Here is a 21,820-nt window from a genome sequence, read left to right as displayed (position 1 = left end):
CATAAGTCTTGCACTTTAGTTCCAAAGTCCTGCTAGAAGGATGTGCCTATAATAATATCTTATGGATATCAATCTTTAGACATTTGAAAGCTGACATGAATTAAACAAAAGTGGCGAGACTGGGCACATTCAGGGCGGTGAGGAAATGTAGATCAATGGAACAGAAGAGAAAGCCCAGAAATAAACCCATGCATCCAGGGTCAATTAATCTACAAGAAAGGAAGCAAGACTCTACAACAGAGAACAGAGAGTCTCTTCAATAAATGGTGCTAGGACAACTAGACTGTAAAAGAATTAAATTAGAACATTCTCTAATATCACACACAAAAATAAACTAAAAATGGATTCAATAGCTAAATGTAAATGTAAGACCAGACACTATAAGACTCCTTAGGAAAACATAGGCAGAACACTCTGACATAAATGGCAGCATAACTTTTTGGATCTGTCTCCCAGAGTAATGGAAATAGAGGAAAAACAAACATATGGGACTTAATTAAACTTAAAAGCTTTTGCATAGCAAAGGAACCCATTAACAAAACAAAAAGACAACCCATAAAATGGAGAAAATATTAGCAAGCAATGTGATCTACAAGAGATTAATCTCTAAACTATACAAACAGCTTATATAGCTCAGTATATTTTTAAAAAGCCAAGCAAAATATGAGGTCCAAATAGACATTTCTCCAAAGAAGCCACACAGATGGCCAAAAGGCACATGGAAACATGTTTACCATTGAGAACTATTAAAGAAATGCAAATTAAAAGTATAATCAGGTATTATATCATCTCAAGTCAGAATGGCCATCATCAAAACGTCTACAAACCTATTTATGAAACAGAAATAGTCACAGATGTAGAAAACAAACTTTCAGTCACCAAGCAGTGAAGGGGAGAGAGGGATAAATTGGAAGATGGGGACTGACATGTATACAACACTATATATAAAACAGCTGAGTAATTAGAATTTACTGTATAGCATGGGAGCTCTACTCAGTACTCTGTAATGACCTCGAAGGGAAGATAATCTACAAAAAGAGTGTTTATATGTATATGTATAACTGAATAACTTTGCTATACAGCAGAAACTAATACAATATTGTCAATCAACAATACTCTAATAAAATTAATTTTTAAAAACACACAAATAAGAAATGCTGGAGAGGCTGCTGAGCAAAGGGAGCCCTGCCACACTGTAGGTGGAAATGTAAATTGGTGCTGTCATTATGGAGAATAGCATGCTATGTGCTAAGTTGCTTCAGTCAAGTCTGACTTTTTGAGACCCCATGGACTGTAGTCCCCCAGGTGCCTCTGTCCACAGATTCTACAGGCAAGAATACTGGAGTTGTTGCCCTCCTTCAGGGGACCTTCCTGACTCAGGGACGGAACCCATGCTTCTTATGTCTCCTGCACTGGCTGCTGCTGCTGCTAAGTCGTGTCAGTCGTGTCCGAATCTGGGCAACCCCATAGATGGCAGTCCACCAGGCTTCTCTGTCCCTGGGATTCTCCAGGCAAGAACACTGGAGTGGGTTGCCATTTCCTTCTCCAATGTATGCAAGTGAAAAGTCAAAGTGAAGTTGCTCAGTCATGTCCGACTCCTAGCGACCCCATGGACTGCAGCCTACCAGGCTCCTCCATCCATGGGATTTTCCAGGCAAGAGTACTGGAGTGGGGTGCCATTGCCTGCATTGCCAGCCCGGTTCTTTACCACTAGCACCACCTGGGAAACCTGGAAAACAATACTGATGTTCCTTAAAAAACTAAAAGTAGCATTACAGTGTGAAGCTACAATCGCAGCCTGGGTGCATATCCAGAGAAAACCATAATTTGAAATGCACCCTCAGTGTTAACTACAGCACTGTCTACAAAAGCTAACATATGAAAGCAATCTAAATGTCCACTGACAGATTAATGGATTAAAAAGATGTGATATATTTGTACAATGGATTGTTGTGTGTGTGTGTGAAGTCACTCAGTCGTGTCTGACTCTTTGCGACTCCATGGACTGTAGCTTACCAGGCTCCTCTGTCCATGGGATTTTCCAGGCAATGGTACTGGAGTGGATTGCCATTTCCTTCTCCAGGGGATATTCCCAACCCAGGGATCGAACCCAGGTCTCCTGCATTGTAGACAGATGCTTTACCCCCTGAGCCACCGGCTGACATAATGCAATTTACAGCCACATGGAAGCACCTAGAGATTACCACACTGAGTGAAATAAGTCAAAGAATAACAAATATTGCATAATATTGCTTATAAGTGGAATTAAAAATAAACCATGGTACAAATAAATGAACTTATATACAAAACAGAAACAGACCCATAGACAAAAAAACAAACAAACAAACAAACTTACAGTTACCAAAGCAGAAAGGAGGGGAAGATAAATTAGGAGTTTGGGATTAACATAGGCAATGGCACCCCACTCCAGTACTCTTGCCTGGAAAATCCCATGGATGGAGGAGCCTGGTAGGCTGCAATCCATGGGGTCGCTAAGAGTCGGACATGACTGAGCGACTTCACTTTCACTTTTCACTTTCATCCATTGGAGAAGGAAATGGCAACCCACTCCAGTATTCTTGCCTGGAGAATCCCAGGGACAGGGGAGCCTGGTGGGCTGCCATCTATGGGGTTGCACAGAGCTGGACACGACTGACGCGATTTAGCAGCAGCATGTATAAAATAGATAGCCAGGAAGGACCTACTGCACAGCACAGGGAACTATATTAAATATCTTGTAATAACTTATAACGGAAAAGAACCGGAAATTCTTTTTCAGAGTCACATATATAAATATTTACATGCATATATATGACAATTCAATCATTTTGCTGTATACCTGAAACTAACAAAACACAGTAAATCAACTGTATTTCAATTAAAAAGGAACACAATATTCACAGAAGAATTAAAAAGTTCTAGCGAACTGAAGAAAAAAAAAAAAAAGGAAGTTAAATTGCAACCCACTGCTGACATGGCTCATCTCCTGAATCAATCGATACATAATCAGTTTCTTATCCTAACTGCCAGAGAGAATGCTCTCTTGCTGGGATGGGGGACAGATATTTCTTTGTCTGTTTGTTTGTTTGTTTTTTAATGTATAATACCTGACATACAACCACAAATTTCAAAACACGTAAAGAAACAGAAAAATGTCAACCAAAATTAAGAGCAAAAATAAAAAATAGAAGCAGACACATAGCATCGCAGATTAGAACTTCTGAAAAGGAATTTTAAATGTCATTATACATATGTTAAAGAAATATAGGCAATAAAGACAATAACTGAAAAAATAATCATTTAACAAAGAAATGGAGACACAGAAGAGAAAATAAATTGAATACTGTACAACTGAAAAATAAGGTGTTTGGAATTAAAAATTTTTGAACAGATTTAACAGAAGATGGGCAGCAGACTGAAGCATCAGTGAATTTGAATTAGGTCAAGATAACTTATAAAGACAAAAGCACAGAGATAAAAAGAATGGGAAATAAAGAACATAGCATCAAATAACTTCTTCCACCAACATATAAGTTGTAATATCAGTAGAACCCATACTTTTCCTTTCAAAACTGATGCATACAATAATATGTCAGGGGAGAATAGTCTTTAACAGTCTTTTTCTTCTCTCTCGTCCTCAAGGAGAGGGATGTGACATCATTTTTTTTTTCTCTCAAATATAAATTTCTTGAGTATATTCATTAAACTAACATTTAGGAAATTTCTACTGTGGCATCGGTTCTGGAGATATATAAGTCAGTAACTACTATATGGTAGAATGGTGGAGTATGTAGATAAAGCAGCGAGCAAAATAAAGATACTCTCCACGTGCATGCACTTTACTTTTAAGCAAAATGAGACAGAAAATGAAACTGTGTGTATGTGTGTGTGATCATAAGGGTTTAAAAACAGTCAAGTAGTAAAAGGAGATATCATATGCACAGGGGATGGAGGAGTGTGTAATATTTGAGATAGTTCATCTGGATATGCCTCCCTGGTGACTTCACATGTGAGTAGACACTTCAAAAAAGTTAGCTGACATTCAGGCCATGAAGATACGTTGGAAGTGTTTTCAACAGAAGGGATGATGAGTGTCAAGACAGTGAACCAGAGGCATTTACGCTGTGTTGGAAGGACAGAGTGTACAGCCTGGTTAGTGGAGAGATCAGGGTGCAGCACAGTAGGAAAAAAAAGGAAAAAAAGGTTAGCTGGAGATAGATCATCAAAGGAAGCTGAACCAGATAAGACCTTGACCTGTACTCTAAAGGATGTGTGGGGGGTAATCTATCTGGCATATTTGAAAACAAAACTTTCTCCTCTTTTGTAGAAAGACAAAATGAAACAGGTAGAAATAAGAACAAAGAGTAATAGTCCGGTTAAAACATGTTCATGGCTAGGCTAGGATGGTGATAATGGAAGTGGAGAGATGCAATCAGAATTTAAATATAATTTTTAGATAGTATTAAAAGCATTTAAGTATGGATTCAATGTGAGATAAGAGCAAAAAAAGGAATACATGAGTTACCCAATGGCTGTTTAAAATGTTAGTGGGTACAAAATTTTCATCTTGTTTGTGAATTGCCAATAGTTTCATAGAAATGCTTTTGAAAGGAAAATTTTGAGTCAGTGTAAACAGAAAAAAAAAACGGTTGACATAATTACTGATGTTGATCATGTGTCAAGTTGAAGAAAATACTGGGATATACACCATGTATTTGTAATCCTTCAATTCAGTTCAGTCGCTCAGTCATGTATGACTCTTTGCGACCCCATGAACTGCAGCACGCTAGGCCTCCCTGTCCATTTCAACTCCCAGAGTCCACCCAAACCCATGTCCATCGTGTCGGTGATGCCATCCAACCGTCTCATGCTCTGTCGTCCCTTTCTCCTCCTTCCCTCAATCCCTCCCAGCATCAGGGTCTCTTCAAATGAGTCACCTCTTCACATCAGGTGGCCAAAGTATTGGACTTTCAGCTTCAACATCAGTTCTTCCAGTGAACACCCAGGACTGATCTCCTTTAGGATGGACTGCTTGGATCTCCTTGCAGTCCAAAGGACTCTCAAGAGTCTTTGCCAACACCACAGTTCAAAAGCATCAGTACTTCAGTGCTCAGCTTTCTTTATAGTCCAACTCTCACATCCATACATGACCACTGGAAAAACCATAGCCTTGACTAGACGGACCTTTGTTGGCAAAGTAATGTCTCTGCTTTTGAATATACTGTCTAGGTTGGTCATAACTTTCCTTCCAAGGAGTAAGCATCTTTTAATTTCATGGCTGCAGTCACCATCTGCAGTGATTTTGGAGCCCAGAAAAATAAAGTCAGCCACTGTTTCCCCTGTTTCCCCAACTATTTGCCGTGAAGTGATGGGACCGGATGCCATTTTAGTTTTCTGAATGTTGAGCTTTAAGCCAACATGTTCACTCTCCTCTTTCACTTTCATCAAGAGGCTCTTTAGTTCTTCTTCACTTTCTGCCATAAAGGTGGTGTCATCTGCATATCTGAGGTTATTGATATTTCTCCCAGAAGTCTTGATTCCAGCTTGTGCTTCCTCCAGCTCAGCATTTCTCTTGATGTACTCTGCATATAAGTTAAATAAGCAGGGTGACAACGTACAGCCTTGATGCACTTCTTTTCCTATTTGGAACCAGTCTGTTGTTCCATGTCCAGTTCTAACTATTGCTTCCTGACCTGCATACACGTTTCTCAAGAAGCAGGTCAGGTGGTCTGGTATTCCCATCTCTTTCAGAATTCTCTTGAAGAATTTTCCACAGTTTCTTGTGATCCACACAGTCAAAGGCTTTGGCATAGTCAATAAAGCAGAACTAGATGTTTTTCTGGAACTCTCTTGCTTTTTCCATGATCCAGTGGATGTTGGAAATTTGATCTCTGATTCCTCTGCCTTCCCTAAATCCAGCTTGAACAGCTGGAAGTTCATGGTTCACGTATTGCTGAAGCCTGGCTTGGAGAATTTTGAGCATTACTTTACTAGTGTGTGAGATGAGTGCAATTGTGTGGTTTTTTGAGCATTCTTTGGCATTGCCTTTGTTTGGGATTGGAAAGAAAACTGTCTTTTTCCAGTTCTGTGGCCACTGCTGAGTTTTCCAAATTTGTTGGCATATTGAGTGCAGCACTTTCACAGCATCAATTTCCAGGATTTGAAATAGCTCCACTGGAATGCCATCACCTCTACTAGGTTTGTTTGTAGTGATGCTTCCTAAGGCCCACTTGAATTCACATTCCAGGATATCTGGCTCTAGGTGAGTGATCACACCATCATGATTATCTGGGTCTTAAAGATCTTTTTTGTACAGTTCTTCTGTATATTCTTGCCACCTCTTCTTAATGTCTTCTGCTTCTGTTAAGTCCGTACCATCTGCCCTTTATTGAGCCCATCTTTGCATGAAAAGTTCCCTTGGTATCTCTAATTTTCTTGAAGATTCTCTAGGGCATCAGTGACCCTACTTTGCTTTCATTTATCTACAAAACTGTCAAATATTTAGTTTATTTCTTCCACATATTCTTCATTGGTTTATTGAGATAAAATCTACATAAACTGAAATATGCAGACTTTAACTTGGTGATTTTTCTCAAATACACACACACACACATACACACACACACACATGCAACCGCACTAAAAGATACAAGAAAATTTTTAAGAAAGATATTGTTTCTTCTATCTCTGGCTAGTCTTAACTTCCCCTTTGTATTTACTATTTAGATTTTTACTATTCTAGATTAACTTGGCCTGGATTCAGTTGATTGGTCTGATTTTTTTCACTCTACGTTTTGAGGTTTATCAATTTTGTTTTGAGGATCAGTTAGCTTAAGTTTTTAAATTAATGTTAAGTAGTGTTCTCTCTCAAAAAAAAAAAAACAACCCCAGTATGTTTACCTGTTCTCTTGTGGATTGGTATTTGAGTTGTTCCAGTTTGGGGATATTTAAAATAAAACTGCAATATATATTTCTGTACAAATAAGATTCTTCATTTTAATTTATGATGTTTTCTTAGCAGGATATAAAAATTAGGTCTCATAAAAAATAAATTCATAATTGTACTGTGCTCAGCTGTGTCCAACTCTTTGTGAGCCTTTGGAGTGTAGCCAACCAGGATCCTCTTGTCCATGAGATTCTCTAGACAAGAATACTGGAGTAAGTTGCTGTTTCCTCCTCTAGGGGATCTTTCTGACCCAGGAATCAAACTCACTTCTCCGGTATCCCCTCCACTGAAGGATGATTCTTTACCTGGTGAGCCATCAGGGAACCCCAGATAAAGCCAGAATCTTTAAAAGGAGACCCCTCTTTCTACACTAAAATAAAAATTATCTTAAAAAGGAGAAACATGGAAGAAAAAAATAACTTTCAGGTGGCTTCCTAGAAACAATCTTTTTTAAAGAAATGAAAAAATCGCCTCTGAGTGTTTGCAGCCATATTTAGCTCTTGCACAGGTTTCACGTTACAACTGATGCCATTGGGGCGTTCTGAATATATTCAAACTGGTTTTTAATTTTAAAGTTTTGGATTGCTTGTTTATTCAGGCACACAACTGAAGCAACACCAAATCTTTTCTGGAAATGGATTAAGTTTAAAATCACCCCCCATAGTTTACCATACATGCTAAAGAAAATATCGCCCACCTTCTACTACACACACATACACAAAGAACATACTCGGGGAAAAAAGGTACCATGAGTGAGAGTTGATAGAAGCAATAAACTGAAGAATTAGACTCACAAAGTTTGAAGATACTGTAATTATCAGATAGAGATCATGAAAATTTGTTTATTGTTGTTGAGGAAATAAAAGAAGGAACTGAATAAATGACTGAAAAAACAAAAGACAGAAAAACTGACCAGACAAATTGAAAATATAATATCTAAAAGAGAAAATAGAACAGGTAAAAGAGAAAAACTATAATTGTTAAAAGGTAAATCTCAGTACATAGACTAGCAAGAAAAAAGACATACTTACAAAGTAAAATTTGTAAGCTGGAAATTCGTTTTTCTAAGGCTACCTAGAATGCAGCAGAGAAGGATAAAGAAAAGGAAAATGTGAAAGAAATGTTAAGAGACCTGGATAATACCATGACACTTTCTAATATACAGTTTCAGAGGGATAGAATAGAGAGCACATAAAAAGGAAATAGATGTATATCATCTCTCAAAATTACAGGCTGGCTTGCTTTCCCTTACTCACAATTTTTGAAATTGAGACATCATTCACATCACTTAAAATTTACCCTTTATGAGTATCTAACTCAGTGGTCTTTATTTATAAAGTTGAACAGTTAGCACCATCTAGTTCCAGCACATTTTCATCGTCTCCCAGCAAATGGGGCTTTCTTGGGTGACTCAGTAGCAAATAACATGTCTGCCAATGTAAGAGTCATGGTTGGGAAGATCCCCTAGAGAAGGAAATGGAAACCCACACCAGTATTTTTACCTGGGAAATCCCATATACAGAGGACCCTGAGGGCTACATACAGTCCATGGGATCATGAAAGAGTCGACACAACTTAGGGACTAAAAAAGAGATACTATTCCCATCGAGAGTCACTCTTCATTCCATTTTCTGTCTATGTGGAATTATCTATTTTGCACATCTCAAATATATGAAATCTTCACATATGTGATCTTTTATTTCCTGTTTCTTTCACTTAGCTCAGGTCACGAGCTCCTTATTGCAAAAATCATGCTTAAATTGAAGAAAGTACAAGAAACCACTAGGTCACTCATGTATGACCTAATCTAATCATTTATGATTATACAGTGAAGGTGATGAATAGATTCAAGGGATTATATCTGGTAGACAGAGTGCCTGAAGAACTATGGACGGAGGTTCATAACACTGTACAGGAGGTGGTGAGCAAAACCATCCCAAAGAAAAAGAATTACAAGAAGGTAAAGTGGTTGTCTGAGGAGCCTTTACAAATGGCTGAGAAAAGAAGAGAAGTGAAAGGCAAAGGAGAAAGGGAAAAAATATATCCAACTGAATACAGTTCCAGAGAAAAGCAAGGAGAAATAAAAAGCCCTTCTTAAATGAACAATGCAAAGAAGTAGAAGAAAACAAAAATAACAGAATGGGAAAGACTAGAGATCTTTTCAAGAAAACTGGAGCTATCAAGGGAACATTTCATGCAAGGACGGGCACAGTAAAGAACAGGAACAATAAGGACCTAAGAGAAGCAGAAGAGAATATTAAGAGGTTGCAAGAAAGCTGAGCCCCAAAGAACTTATGCTTTTGAACTATGTTGCTGGAGAAGACTCTTGAGAGTCCCTTGGACTGCAAGGAGATCCAACCAGTTCTTCCTAAAGGAAATCAGTCCTGAACATTCATTGAAAAGACTGATGCTGAAGCTGAAACTCCCGTACTTTGGCCACCTGATGGGAAGAACTGACTCATTGGAGAAGACTCTGATGCTGGGAAAGATTGAGGACAAGGGGACGATAGAAGATGAGATGGCTGGGAGGACAAGGGGACGATAGAAGATGAGATGGCTGGGAGGACAAGGGGACGATAGAAGATGAGATGGCTGGATGGTATCACCGACTCAATGGACCTGAGTTTGAGTAAGCTCTGGGACTTGGTGATGGACAGGGAGGCCTGGTGTTCTGCAGTCTATGGGTTCGCAAAGAGTCAGACACAACTGAGCAACTGAACTGAAGAATACATAGAAGAAGTATACAAAAAGGTCTTAATGACCCAGATAACCACAATGGTGTGATCACTCACCTAGAGTCAGAAATTTTGGAGTGTGAATTCAAGTGGGCCCCAGGAGGCATTACTATGAACACAGAGGAGGTGATGGAATTTCAGCCGAACTATTTAAATTCTAAAGGATGATTCTGTTAAAGTGCTATACTCCATATGTCAGCAAATTTGGAAAACTCATCAGTGGCCACAAGACTAGACAAGGTCAGTTTTCATCCCAATTTCAAAGAAGGGTAGTGCCAAACAATGTTCAAACTACTGTACAGTTGCACTCATTTCACCTGCTAACAAGGTTATGCTCAAAATCCTTCAAGCTAGGCGTCAGCAGTATGTGAACCTAGAAGTTTCAGATGTACAAACTGGGTTTATAACAGGCAGAGGAAGCAGAGATCAAATTGCCAAATTTCACTAATCTTAGAAAAAGCAAGAGAATTCCAGAAAAACATCTACTTCTGTTTCACCAACTATGCTAAATCTTTTGACTGTGTGGATCACAAAAAACTGTGGAAAACTCTTACAGAGATGTGAATACCAGACCATCTTACCTGTCCCTTGAGAAACCTGTATATAGGTCAAGCAGCAACAGTTAGAACTGTACACGGAACAACAGACTGGGTTGTTGCCACCCTGGTTATTTAACTTCTACGCAGAGTACATCATGTAAAATGCTGGGCTGGGTGAATCACAAGCTGGAATCAAGACTGCTGGAAGAAATATGAACAACATCAGATATGCAGATAATACCACTCTAATGGCAGGAGGTGAAGATAAACTAGAGAACCTTTTCTTGAGGGTGAAAGAGGTGAGTGATAAAACTTGCTTAAAAGTCAACATTCAAAAAACTAAGATCATGGCTTCCAGTCCTATCAATTCATGGCAAATAGAAGAGGGAAAAGTGGAAACAGTGACAGATTTTATTTTCTTGGGCTTGAAAACCACTGCAGATGGTGACTGTGGCCATGAAATTAAGACAATTGATCCTTTGAAGGAAAACTACGACAAATCTAGACAGCATATTAAAAAGCAGAGATATCACATGGCCGACATTGTTTGCATAGTCAGAAAAATGGTTTTTCAAGTAGTGATGTTCAGATGTGAGAGTCAGACCATAAAGAAGGCTGAGCAAGGAAGAACTGATGCTTTTGGATAGTGGTGCCAGAGAAGACTCCCGAGAGTCCCTTGGACAGCAAGCAAGGCTTCCCTGGTGGTTCAGTAGGTAAAGAATCCACCTGCAATGTGGGAGATCTCAGTTCGATCCCAGGGTTGGGAAGATCCCTTGGAGAAGGGAATGGCTACCCACTCCAGTATTCTGTGACCAGAGAATCCCATGGACTATAAAGTCAGATACAACTGAATGACTTTCACTTTTACTTCGGACAGCAAGGAGATCAAACCAGTTAATCCTAAAGGAAATCACCCTTGAATACATACTCACTAGAAGGACTGATGCTGAAGCTGAAGCTCCAATACCTTGGCCACCTGATGCCAAGCGTTGACTCATTGGAAAAAACCCTGATTCTCCAAAAGACGGAAGGAAAAAATAGGGGACAGCAGAGAATGAGAGGGTTAGATAGTATCACCAACTCAATGGACATGAGTTTGAGCAAACTCTGAAAGATAGTGAAAGACAGGGAAGCCTGGCATTCTGCAGTTTGTTAGGTAGGACATAGCGACTGAACAACAACAACAACAATTTGTAAAATTCATCCACACTGTAGCAAGTATCACTTCATTCCCTTTAGTGGCTGAATACTTTCCCATTGTATGGATATACCACTGTTTACTTCTCCATTAATCAGTGAGGTTCATCATTTGGGTCATTTCCACTTTTTGGTTACTGTCAATAGGGCTATTGTTTTGTTTGGTCTGATGGACATTCTACTCCAAAGCTTTAACTAACACTCTCTCAATACTAGTTTTTAACAACTATGCCTGGCCCTAAACCTTAAACGTATGTTATGATACTGGGAGCCACGCCCTAGGCAGTATGTGTTTAGATGTAATGAAATACATACATTCCATTATGTATGTATTTGTGGAATAATGTATGTAATAGTGGAAGAAATGTATGTAAAAGTGGAAGAAAGTATTTAAAAGTGGAAGAATACGTACTTCCACTTTTATAAATTCATGGGGTCACAAAGAGTCGGACACGACTGAGTGACTGAACTGAACTGAACTAAAGGGGCATCTCTGTGTTGGCATTTAGGCTGGATGTAAATATACTTAAAATATCCCATGCTTTCACTAACCTCATGGTCTTTCAAAGCAAAAAATTTAAAAACCTAAATAATTTTAACTCCTACTGAAATGTGTCCTGAAATAGATTTCTTACTGCTCTCTAAGGAAATCACAATACATTATCAATATTTTATTGTTTTTATTTTCTTCCTTGGAAGTCTGTGAAGAAGTCTGTACAAAAAAATCAAACAGTTTTTTAAATCTTTATCAAACAAAACTATTTTAATGAATCTTTATTCTTTGTTAGAGATACTCTATCTGCTCTATGCAGCATCTGATTGAGAGAGATTTTTAATTTTGCTAAGACTCATTGGAAAAGACTCTGATGCTGGGAGGGATTGGAGGCAGGAGGAGAAGGGGACGGCAGAGGATGATGAGATGGCTGGATGGCACCACTGACTTGATGGACGTGAGTCTGAGTGAACTCCGGGAGTTGGTGATGGACAGGGAGGCCTGGCATGCTGCGATTCATGGGGTCGCAAAGAGATGGACACGACTGAGCGACTGAACTGAACTGAAGGTACAACTGAGAGTCCCTTGGATTGCAAGGAGAACCAACCAGTCCATCCTAAAGGAGATCAGCCCTGGGTGTTCATTGGAAGGACTGATGCTAAAGCTGAAACTCCAATACTTTGGCCACCTCATGCGAAGAACTGACTCTGATACTGGGAGGGATTGCAGGCAGGAGGAGAAGGGGACAACAGTGGATAAGATGGCTGGATGGCATCACCGACTGGATGGACAAGAGTTTGGGTGAACTCTGGGAGATGGTGATGGACAGGGAGGCCTGGCGTGCTGCAATTCACGGGGTTGCAAAGAGTCAGACACGACTGAGCGACTGAACTGAACTGAACTGAAGGTACAACTGAACCTAACATGAAGCATGAAAGACATGCTTCGCTTTCAACTGCAGTCTTATTTCTGTCCTAGCTCACAAACTTTCAAGCCTAAGTCAGAATATGCTGTCTTTTCTCCTTCACTTAACATCTGATGTGTACAACTGAAGCATGAACAGCTGGTACTGATCAGAACAGGCCAAGCACTCAAAAACTTACATCAGTGGAGCAATGCCGGGGGTCAGACGTCCTTGGCAAAACTCACTAAACATTTTTGTAAAATTACTTACAGATTCATCAAGTTACCAGTAATATTTCTACATGGATGAGATCCAAAACACATTTATGTGCCTGTTGATGTGCTTTTCAAACTCAAGCAAAAAGTAAATAGTTGCCCAATCAGCATTACTGAAAATATGGGACCTGAGAGAAAGGTGCATAAGAGGCAAATTAAGTGAGAGGGGGAAAATAAAAAGGTATTCCCAGAGAGAGCTATTCTAGATGTCACTAGGTTAACTTTTAAAAAGAAAATGACCTTGAAGGTTGGAAGTTCATTTGAGAGGGGGTAAAAGAAACAGTCAGGTCTGTGATCCAGAATAAAAAGGAAATGGAAGTGCTTTTATTTTGCCCCTAGAGCAATGGAAATTTATTGTGTGTATTTGGATATAGATTTTATTTTATTTTTTACTACCCTGGTGGGTGAGCTGAGCAAAAAAAAAAAAAAACAAAAAAAAATCCATTTTATGACATTATGGACCTTTTAGACAGAGATTTAGGCCACTGGCAAGAAACATTAGTTTATTTGGGCAAAAGGTTAGTCCAAAGATAAGGCATCTTTCTCACTGGGCTGGCTTACCAAAGGGACTCTTCTTTTCCATACACCTTGAAACAAAGGGAAGGGTAAAACTTCTTAGGAAAATAAAATCTATGTTAGTTCTGTGAGACAGTGTGTTGTCACTGAGTACACAAATCTTGTTGGCTTACTTATAAAATAAGCAAATCAGATAGGGAAAGCTGTGAAATTAAAGCTTAAACTCAGGATGCGTTTTGTTTGTATTTCTTCAACAGGCTTCTGGGAAAGTAAACTCGTCTTTGATTTTCTCTTTGCTCCTCTCTTTGCTTGCTTTTCCTGTTGTTGTTCAGTTGCTTGGTTGTCTCTGTCTCTTTGAGATCCCGTGGACTGCAGCACGCCTGGCTGGCTTTGCCCTCAAATTATGGCAATTGTTTACTGTTTGAACGCATTTCTCTTTGAGAGACAGGATTATGTCTTTTTAAAAAATTATTCCCAGTGTCTGGCATATAGTAGCTGCTCAATAAATATACAGACTAAATCATTCATTTGCAGCAATCGAGATTATGAAAAGGCTGTCCTACAAACCATACTAGTTGAGATTAAGATCATTATTCCTTATTTAGAATCTTTTCTCTGAGAGCATGTAAATCCCTTGGGTTTGGGAGAAAAGAAAAAAAAAAAAAAACTGGAAGAGTTCAGTGGATTGGCTTTCCTTGAAAGACAGCCAACACTTTTTTCTCCTGATCCATAATTAGAATAAAGTAAGGACAGCCATTTAGATGTTCTTTCAGCAGTTCCTAAATTAACCCAGACTCACAAGAGAAGTGGGAGGAAGAGACTGGGAGGGAAAAGAAGGAGAAGATAGAAGCAAAAAGAAAGGGAAGCAGAGGAGGACAGAGGAGGATTGGCTAAGAAATCTACTGCTGTGTTTGTCTGAAGACATTAGCACTTTTTATTTAATTGTACTTTTGGTCCCAAAATTTATTTTTACCACATGTGCCTTGTTTTAAACTAACTCCCAGAACTGTGCCACAAAATATTCCTGCTTCAACATCACACCTGGGTCCAGTTCAAGAACCTAACTACTTCTAGTCCACATGCTAAAGCCTTGCTCTCATATGCCAGGAAAAATAGCCAGTGCCATTTAACATCTGGACCCAATGTACTCTCTTTACTAATTTATATTTGTGTAATATTTTATTTACCAAAAGATAAAATCAGTAAAAGTAGATAGTGAAAATCATTTAGAAATTTTAATGAAAATCTGAATATAGTAAACGCAGATTTATAATTTATACTTTCATGATTTTAATGTTATATATGCCTAAAATGGAAAATATCTTTTAAATGCAACTAACTGCCCATCAGCAGTCAGGCATGAACCTGGGATGTATCCATTCTGTAGTACATATTCTGTATTTCAAACACATATTGAAGAGATTCTAGCTTATCATTAATCCTGGTTCTTACTGAATTTGCATCATCAAAATGCAACACTTAAAAGCAATTTTTCAGTCTCTTGGATGATATAATTTTGGCTGTATCTTCTTTGCTCTATACTTAAGACCATTTTCAGTTTTACATCTATAAACACAATTTAGAATGATCAATGAGTTTTTAAATTTCCTCATGACTTTCTCCCCCAATCACCTTTTCTTACACATCTGTCTTCAGCATTTGCTGATTACAAACTGTATCAGGTAAGTTTGGTGCAGAGATATCATAACAGGTGAAAGAAGGGTGTCACACATCTTTTAAATAAAATGGAATGGTCTTGTTTTTCTCACAAATATAGATGGTAATGTGCTTTCTGTGTTAACAGTTAACTATGAGGAAACCAAATATCTTTTTCATCCTTAAAATTTTATTTTGGATCATTATTGATTTTTGAATTTGAGAAAATTTATCCAGGACATCATAATCTGAATGTCTGAAATTTTTGCTTATGAAATGAATTTCACTGTCAGATTATAGAATGTTCCTAATCTGTCTGCATTAGGATTCTGAATCATCTCGCAGTTGTGAAATATCTTCCTCTTACAGTTTTCTTCAATTTGCCATTATGGACAGAGTATGAGAAATTATGAGTTCAAAGTTACATTCCACAAAAGAGTGGAGTACAAAGATGATGTCTCCAGTCCCCTTTTATATCTTCTCAAAAAGAGAACCTGAAGCATGAAACAGTAGTGATAGTTTATTTTAATAATTTACTATCCTTCTAGGTTCCTTAATTACTCTTGTGTTTGTTTATAATTTTTTTAAAGTATATCTGGGAATAATTGATAAGTAAGTTGACTCATTGGAAAAGACTCTGATGCTGGGAGAGACTGGGGGCAGGAGAAGAAGGGGACGACTGAGGACGAGATGGCTGGATGGCATCACGGACTCGATGGACGTGAGTCTGAGTGAACTCCGGGAGTTGGTGATGGACAGGGAGGCCTGGCGTGCTGCGATTCATGGGGTCGCAAAGAGTCGGACACGACTGAGCGACTGAACTGAACTGAACTGAATGAGAAAATAATTCCTAGGATGATTAAATAGCAAATGTTTCAAGAAACAGAGAAAGATGAAATCACTAAGAACTCGTATCTCAAATATGTTAAAGGTTCCAATGGATTCAAATGATTATTACAAAACAGAGCTTTATTCTAGTTTCATAAAAATAGGTGTATCTTTCTCTTTATTTTTTGGAATAAAGAGAAAGAAAGAATAAAAGTCAAGAAATATTAATACTTGCAAATAGAGTTATTCCAAAATAATTAATAAACTAAAACTGGGTCATATGAACCTTAATGGTATATTGAGTTAATCAGATATTATAGCAAATACTTTAGAACAACAGAAATCAGCAGTATATATTTGTGAGTATGTTGAAACATACCACCCATTCTTACAATTCTGTACAATATTGGGACTAATACTCTGGTGTTCCATTTCCATTTTATTCACTGCAACATTCCTCATAAATCCAATTCAGCATCAGTTTTACTCTGGATCAGTCCTGAGGACTTTGATCTAGCTCACTGCCCCCACAGGTGGAAGCGTGTGAAAATCTTGATTTGGTAAACAACTTGAGCTTTTGATCTGAAAATAAATAGCTTCCATGGAAATATGACCAAAATATATTTTATTTCTCTGGCTGTCTCTCTCGTTTTCACTCAGAAACTCCAACTGCATACAGATGACCTCTCTCCACATTTTATCTAGGAGCACCTAGTGGGTATCTCACACGTGCTGAAGAAAATATCAAGTCTCTTTCAGGCATAGTGCTTCTTGGTACTTCTCTATTAGGAATAGCCATGGTCCTGGCAGGAATTGCTGGTCCAAGTGCACAGTTCTCTCATTGATAAAAGCAGCCCACAATTTCTTTATCAGTAGATGGTACAAGTCTAGAGGAATGAATGATGTCTATTTATTCTCTTTAATAATTGACTGGAAGGGTCCCGAAGGATTACTGCTTGGGCCCTAATGTGTTACAGAGTTCAGGGAAGCAATGTGTCCAGATTTTTCCTACAACTCTCTCTTGATTTCCTTTTGCCTGAGATAGGATTCCACAAAATTTGGCAGGGCTGGCTTTGAGTAGAGGCCACCTGCAAATACTTTTTTTTTTCCTGAGGATGACTAAAAACATCTAATTACTGCGTCTTCACTTACTTTTGTTATGTCCTGGTAGGTTTTCTGCAATCTCCTTGAAAATGGATGCCCATTAAATTCCCTTAACTAACTGGTTAGATATGCAAATTTCATTACAACATTCTCTTTCCTTTTGGATAATTCAGACAATGTACAAAGCTAATGCATGTGGTGCGCTCATCCAAACATTTGCCAAAAAGGGCCCACATTTTATAAAGGCAGTGGTGCAAAAGAAAAGGCAATGTCTTAAACTGCAGTCCCTCTGTAGTTAAATCTAAAGGAAACATATGATTTTTTTGTCAATAAATGTTATATATTCTTATGTCAGAATTTGGAGGAAAACAAAACATGAACGAAAATATGGCCTGTGTCATACTATGCTCATGATTATTAACCCGAGCTGAAGACAGATATAGAGAAAAGAGATGGAATGGTATTTTAAATTTGAAATTCATTTGTCTTAACTGTTTATGCTGTGACAATATTTTGGTTGATTCCTTTTAAGTTGAATAAAAATAATTATGTTAAATATTCAATTTTACAAAATTGGCATCACATTGTAAATTTAGCTTTATATTCTCCTTTTTCACTTAAATTTATATTTGAGCATTTTCTATGTCATCAAACATTACTTGAAAATACATTTTAATGGCTTCATAATAGATTATTTTAAAGAAAAAATACCACATATTTAACTAATCTCCTATTGTTAGACACTTAAATTGCATCCAATTTTTCATTATTATTAAAAAAAATTATAAACAGTATTATATGTAAGTTTTTGACTGAGTATCTGATTGTTGGTTTCTCTGGGATGGATTTCTTGGAATAGACTTACTACTCAAAGTTTATGGTATTTCTAAGGCTTCTGAAGATACGACCAGCTTGCCCTCCCAAAAGGGGTTTATGTATTTACAGTTGGTTAAGTGCCTTTCAAAGCATTGATTCTAAGTCCAAAAAACTTTTTAAACTCTCTTCTGCCCCATTTCAGAGCTGAAGTGTCAAATCAGATGGTTCATTTATTTATCTGACTTACTTTCCCAGAAGCATGCAAAAATGTGTTTGTTCCGACAAATTCTAGTCTTTTAACATTTCCCATAGGTTATTAAGATAACATGACCTAATAAGAAAATTCATTTAAAGGTGACAAATTTTGCCTCTGGTTGGGTGACCCAACTTACTTAGAAATATTTTCTTTCATTTTTGAGTGCCTATTTTGAGCAAACTTGCCAAGGTCCACACAATTTTGGAAGGGAAGGATTATTGATCCTGTTGTTTGTATGGACGTTGAAGATGACACTGAGAAAGCTTTGTCCCATATGACATATATAATACATGGCAGAGTCATGATTCAAAACTCAGGTCTAATCCTATAGACTGGTAGAAAACATTTGCAAATGATACAACCAACAAGGGCTTAGCTTCCAAAATAAACAGATTGCTTCTACAATTCAGTAACAAATAAACAACCAATCCAATTGAAAAGTGGGCAGAAGACCTTAATAGACATTTTTCCAGAGAAGACAAACATATGGCTAACAGACACATGAAAAGATGCTCATCAGCGCTAATTATTACAGAGATGCAAATCAAAACTAAAACAAGGTATCACCTCATACTAGTCAGAATGACCATCATACAAAAGTCCACAAACAATAAATGCTGGAGAGCATGTGAAAAAAAGGGAACTCGCTTACATTGTTGGTGGAAATATACATTTGTGCAGTCACTATGGAAAACAGTATAGAAGTTCCACAAAAAACTAAAAATAGAGTTACCGTATGATCCAGCAATCCCACTCCTGGGCATAAACCCAGACACAACTATAATTCAAGAAGATGCCTGCACCTCTGTGTTCACAGCATCTTTATTCACAACAGCAAAGACATGGAGACAGCCTGAACGTCCACGGATAGCTCTGTTTACAGGAGCCAAAACATGGAAACAACCTAAAGGTCCATTGACAGATAAATGGATAAAGATGTGGTGTGTATACAACGGAAGACTACTCAGCCATAAAAAAGAATGCAATAATGCCATCTGCAGCAACATGGATGGACCTAGATTATAAGTGAAGTCAGAAAGAGAAAGACAAATATCATATACTCTCACTTATACGTGGAATCTAAAATATGACACACATTCACATATCTAATAACCAAAATCAACTTAGATACAGAGTACAGACTTGTGGTTGTCAACGGAGAGGAGAGGTAGGGGAGGGAAGGACTGGGAATTTGGGTTAACAGATGAAAAGTATATATAAATAAATGGATAAACAATACGGTCCTATAGGATAGCACAGGGAACTATTCTCAGTATCTGAGAGAAATCAAATGGGAAAGAATATTAAGATGAACATATATATATGCATATATATATATATCTGAGTCAGTTTGCTATATAACAGAAACTAAACACAACATTTTAAATAAACTGCACTTCCTTAACTTTCTCGACAAGGTTAGGAGGGGAACATCAGAGGACTGTCAAGAGCTACAGCTGGGGCCGGCCCTAGGCTGCGTGTACTTCCCCGGTCCAAGCCGCTCAGGTTCGGCGCTCAGGCAGCCCTCAGAGGCACAGATTCGGCTGGGACGGCGCTTTGTGCCCTTCCCAGGTCCGAGTAGCTCAGGAGTTTGGCGAGCGCGATCGCCGCGGTTTGTCACCTTTTCTGCCGCTGCTGCTCAGCTTTCTGGGTGGACTGCTGGCGGCCCCCGTGAGGCAGATTGTGACTGTCCAGCACCCCCAGAAGTCTTAGCAAAGAAGCCTGCTTGCAGTTAGGTAGGTAAAGTCTCTCCGGGTCTGCAATTGCCCCTTTCCAGTCCTTACGGCTCTGGCTGCCTATCCCCGGCGGGGGATGGTCTGCAGCCGGCTTTTCCGTTCCGTCCTTCGTTCTGTGCTCGGTCCTGGCGGTGTCTTATGTTCGAGCTTTTCGTGCGGTAGCTATCCCACAGGCTGGTTTGCTAGCCCAAGTTAGATCGTTCTGGTTGCGCGTGGGGCGTTCCTGCCCGATTCTTACAAAGCACTGCAGCCCGTGCCTCCCGCGCGTCCCTGCCCTGCCCCCACTTCCCAATGGCGGATGCAGGCGTCTGTGCTGCTTTTCCGCTGGGGGAGTTACTGTTGGGCTTGTAATCTCTTGGTTTTAATTATTTCTTTATTTTTTCCTTCCTGTTATGTTGCCCTCTGTGTTTCCAAGACTCGCCACAGACTCGGCAGGGAGAGTGTTTCCTGGTGTTTGGAAACCTCTCTTCTTAAAATTCCCTTCCCGGGACGGAGCTCCCTCCCCACCTCCTTTGTCTCCTTTTTCGTCTTTTATATTTTTTCCTACCTGTTTTTGAAGACAATGGTCTGCTTTTCTGGTTGCCTGATGTCCTCTGCCAGCCTACAGAAGTTGTTTTGTGGAGTTTGCTCAGCGTTGAAATGTTCTCTTGAGGAATTTGTGAGGGAGAAAGTGGTCTTCCCGTCCTATTCCTCCGCCATCTTTATACCACTTCACACCAGTCAGAATGGCTGCGATCCAAAAATCTGCAAGCAATAAATGCTGGAGAGGGTGTGGAGAAAAGGGAACCCTCCTACACTGTTGGTGGGAATGCAAACTAGTACAGCCACTATGGAGAACAGTGTGGAGATTCCTTAAAAAATTGCAAATAGAACTACCTTATGACCCAGCAATCCCACTGCTGGGCATACACACCGAGGAAACCAGAATTGAAAGAGACACATGTACCCCAATGTTCATCGCAGCACTGTTTATAATAGCCAGGACATGGAAACAACCTAGATGTCCATCAGCAGATGAATGGATAAGAAAGCAGTGGTACATATACACAATGCAGTATTACTCAGCCATTAAAAAGAATTCATTTGAATCAGTTCTGATGAGATGGATGAAACTGGAGCCGATTATACAGAGTGAAGTAAGCCAGAAAGAAAAACACCAATACAGTATACTAACACATATATAATATGGAATTTAGAAAGATGGCAATGACGACCCTGTATGCAAGACAGGAAAAAGGACACAGCTGTGTATAATGGGCTTTTGGACTCAGAGGAAGAGGGAGAGGGTGGGATGATTTTGGAGAATGGCATTCTACCATGTATACTATCATGTAAGAATTGAATCGCCAGTCTATGTCTGACGCAGGATACAGCATGCTTGGGGTTGGTGCATGGGGATGACCCACTGAGATGTTATGGGGAGGGAGGTGGGAGGGGGGTTCATGTTTGGGAACACATGTAAGAATTAAAGATTTTAAAATTAAAAAAAAATAAAAAATAAAAAAAAAATAAAACGTTTTTGAGACACAGTCTGAAGAAGCAACTTTTTGTTTCAAAAGTGGTTGAGAATGAACAGGCCTCCACTTCCTTACACTACCTGTAAGGTTTCCCTGGTGGCTCAGACAGTAAAACATCTGCCTGCAATGCAGAAGACCCAGGTTCAATTCCTAGGTTGGGAAGATCCCCTGGAGAAGGAAATGGCAATCCACTCCAGCACTCTCGCCTGGAAAATCCCATGGAGAGAGGAGCCTGATAGGCTACAGTCCTTGGGGTCACAAAGAGTCAGACACGACTGAGCAACTTCACTTTCACTTTCCTT

The 21,820-nt window shown here is 39.0% G+C and overlaps 1 protein-coding gene across 2 annotated transcripts in view; it reads right to left on the bottom strand.

Moving 5' to 3' along the window:
• LOC138072388 (lysozyme C, kidney isozyme-like) overlaps nt 1–20,696 on the bottom strand; it is a 55,455-nt gene extending 34,759 nt beyond the window's left edge. For both annotated transcript variants that reach the window (XM_068963476.1, XM_068963477.1), the window contains exon 1: nt 20,549–20,696. The gene's annotated coding sequence lies outside the window, so the exon portion shown is untranslated. The remainder of the gene's footprint in view (nt 1–20,548) is intronic.
• Between the last annotated feature and the right edge of the window lie 1,124 nt (nt 20,697–21,820).

Source organism: Capricornis sumatraensis, unplaced genomic scaffold (assembly GCF_032405125.1).
Source record: "Capricornis sumatraensis isolate serow.1 unplaced genomic scaffold, serow.2 scaffold15, whole genome shotgun sequence".
NCBI lineage: Eukaryota > Metazoa > Chordata > Mammalia > Artiodactyla > Bovidae > Capricornis > Capricornis sumatraensis.
The sequence above is the reverse complement of the archived record's forward strand: the minus strand, read 5'-3'. Positions and strand labels throughout refer to the sequence as shown.